The sequence below is a fragment of the Mus caroli genome, unplaced genomic scaffold (assembly GCF_978045245.1).
Source record: "Mus caroli unplaced genomic scaffold, Mus_caroli_1 scaffold_7, whole genome shotgun sequence".
NCBI classification, from domain to species: domain Eukaryota; kingdom Metazoa; phylum Chordata; class Mammalia; order Rodentia; family Muridae; genus Mus; species Mus caroli.
In genome coordinates this window covers 70,043,501-70,046,861 of record NW_028227262.1, presented here as the reverse complement: position 1 = coordinate 70,046,861, position 3,361 = coordinate 70,043,501, and the positions used below count along the sequence as shown (strand labels likewise).

General features: G+C 47.4%; 1 non-coding gene across 1 annotated transcript; it reads left to right on the top strand.

The window, feature by feature from the left end:
- Positions 1-811: 811 nt before the first annotated feature.
- On the top strand, positions 812-941 carry LOC115031412 (small nucleolar RNA SNORA17). Its single transcript, XR_003837051.1, has one exon. It is a non-coding gene; the product is annotated as a small nucleolar RNA SNORA17 (small nucleolar RNA).
- The last annotated feature ends 2,420 nt before the right edge of the window (positions 942-3,361 follow it).

Genomic DNA, 3,361 nt, shown 5'->3' with positions numbered 1-3,361 from the left:
CGTTCTAGGCACACAGCATATATTCATATTAATTGAGTTGTGTTTTCATTGCTGGGGCTTATTTGAGTTGGAGATTTACAGCAACACTGCCATATTCAGCCACCAAACCTGGACTTTATTGTGGATGCCAGGAAGTGCTTCTTGATAGAAGCCTGATATAGCTGTTTCCTGAGAGGTTCTGTCAGAGCCTGACAAATACAGAGGAGGAAACTTGCAGCCAACCATTGGACTGATCTTGGGGGTCCTCAATAGAGAAGATGGAGAAGGGACTGCAGGAGCTAAGGGGGGTCTGCAGCCTCATGGAGGGAGCAACAGTGTCAACAAGCCAGACTCCCTGGAGCTTCTGGGGACTAAGCAATCAACCAAGGAGTATACATAGTTCCAGCTCAGGCATCAATGGGAACAGAGCTCCTTGGGTCTATGAAGGCTCAATAGATGCCCCAGTGTAGAGGCATCTAGGGTGGGTTGTTGGGAGTAGGTGGGTAGGTGAAGGAACACCCTAATAGAAGCAGGGATAGGGAGGATGGGATAGGGGTTTCCCAGGAAGAAGGGAAAGGCGATAATATTTGAAATGTAAATGGAGAAAATATACAATAAAAATTTAAAAAATGTCTTGTACAAACTTCACTTTTATTTCCATTAAAATCTGAAGGACACACAATTGCATCCTTTCTCCCTATTATATAAACTCCCTGTTATATAAACCTTTGAGAATTTAAAATATATAGGCAAGCAAAATGAAAGCAGTTTTGCTTTCAATTTATGCAAGTCTCATTAAAACACATTTAAAATTTATAAGAAAATGGACTGTAGCTGCCCCAGAGACATTGTAGATGTAGCTACTGTGTCACATGTGTGTTGGTAGTTGAAAAGGAGAGAGGCTATGTCTACACTCAGGGTTCTGACTCTCTGAACATCTGAATGATTTGTAACCTAAAATGCCCTGAAAAAAGCAAGCCTAAGACCACCACCAGTCCTGTACCAGGTAGGTCCTGATGAACTCCCAGGATAGGAAGCAAGTCAGAGACAAGAAGAACTACTCCTGGGACTGTGGGTCACAGGTGGGAATTAGCCTGAGCCAGACAGCCACTTAGGTGGGGTGAGAAAGGAGAAAGCTGAAGTCCACCAATAGATTAGTGCCATGGAGCTAGTCTGATATGAACACCAGTCCAGTAGTCCAGTGCTGTGCAGGCCTGGCAGTACAGACCCTGCTCAAGATGACCTCTGCCCAGTGGAGCATAGCATTCTTGAGACAATAGCAGATACTCAGAGACCCTGGGTACCACTAAGAGGAACAAATAGGTGGTAGAGAAATGGAAGACAAAGAGAAATAGAAGGATCTGGGCACAACTAAGAGAGGCAGAACTGTTAGACTCAGGGGTAGGAAGGTACAGCCTGACCTAAGTGGCTGATGATGCCACCTAGGACCATGGTGGGGTCCTGGCCTATACTGCCATCAGGTGCCTCATTTGTGTCCCACCTGTAGCGGGGTTCTGTTATCACCAAAAGCCAATCAAACCTGTCTGATCTGGGCTTCTACCCCAGGACAAGTTGGTGTCTGAGGGGTTTGAAAAATGGGCTCTACCCCTCACCTGGGAATTGTGGGAGAGCTGACCATAGAGTCACAAGAGCAGAAGAACCCCCTATGGTGGGCAGGACAGCTTGCCCCTATGTCATCCCAGCAGGAGATCTACCTCCCCCATATGAGCTGCAGAACAGCAGAGCTGACATTGGATGTGAGCCAGTCCTAAGGGTGTTACCTCTTGCTTGAAATGCAGTGGTGTCTTCATGTTTGCAAGGAAAAGATATTCTCCTTGCCCCTCACTTCTTAACAGCAGAAGCAGGCAGGAAAGTTGGCCCCAACAGGGATAGAAGAGCAGAAAAGATGGTCCTGTCACTCCCAGGCTGCAAGACTTGAGAAATCAGGCCCTGCACTTCACTTGGTCAGCACTGTAGAACTGACTCTGATGGTATGGGTGGGTGTGAACCAGCCCAAGGATATTAGAATGGGAGAACTAGCCCTGGCCCTGGTCTTCCATGCAGCAAGTGTGAAGGAGACTTACCCTCCCCAATACTCATCCCTTGCCACCTACAGAAGGTGGAAGAGCTGGCCCTGGGATCATGAGAGCAGGAGAGCTATCCCTGCCCCACACCTACTGCAGACTCAGAAGAGCATGCCCTGCACCTCAACTGGCCCAGACAGTAGAGATGGCTCTGTATGTGAGAGGTGCAAAGGAGCCAGCCCCAATTTCATGAGTGCCTTCACCAATGACCTATGGTCAGGCTTATCACAGCAATACTCCAGTACCTGCTACCAACTTCTGTCTTATTTAGGGTCTTACTGCTGTAAACAGACACCATGACCAAGGCAACTCTTTCTTATAAGGAGATTTATTTAATTGGGGCTGGCTTACAGGTTCAGAGGGTCAGTCTATTATTATCAAGGCAGGAGCATGGCAATGTCCAGGCAGGCATGGTGCAGGAGGATCTGAGAGTTCTCCATCTACATCTAGCAGAATACTGGCTTCCAGACAGGTAGGATGAGGGTCTTAAAGCCTATAACCACAGTGATACACCTACTCCAACAATGCCACAACTTCTAATAGTTCCACATCCTGGGCCAAGCATATACAAACCATAACACCTGGTAGCAGGTTAAGGGATGCAGGGGAACTGGGCCCAAGAGCATCAGACAATGAGAGCAGCCCCAGATCCATGGTTTTGAATTGGTTCACCGCATTGATGAAAGGCTGGAGTATAAAAAGGGGTTGGTTTTATAGATCCAACACTATAAGGTCTCCATGACACAGACAACTCCAGGATATCTGAGAGGTATACCACTGAAGTTCCAGTATGGATAGAGTAGCAGAAGCCAGAGGCCTCATACCATACAATGAACATTTATTTGTAAGCAAAGAATTATGGACAAAAGGGTATACTATGGGACACACTGTGACACACTACAGCTTCCACAGTGAGAATTTTTTTCTCTGGGCAGGGGAGGAGTTGAAAGGGTGGAGAGCACATATGAGGAGAAGGTGAGATGACTAGGACTGGCGTGCATGATATGAAATTGACAAGGAACCAATAAGTAAATAAATGAATAAAAATAAAGAAAATTTTCAAACAGAAAAAGAAAATAGGTCTGTACAGGTTAGAGTGAGGACCACAGAGGCAGACAGCTTCTGGGACAGGCGGGAGCCACAGAGCCGCTGAGGCAGCACCCTTTTGGGGCCACAGACATCCGACATCCTCCCAGCCGGAGGACAGTGACCTGCCCTGCAGGGAGCGCCATCTTGGCTCCGGGACTCCGCCGAACTTAGTCTGTACAGGTAAGACTGAGGACCACAGAGGTAGACAG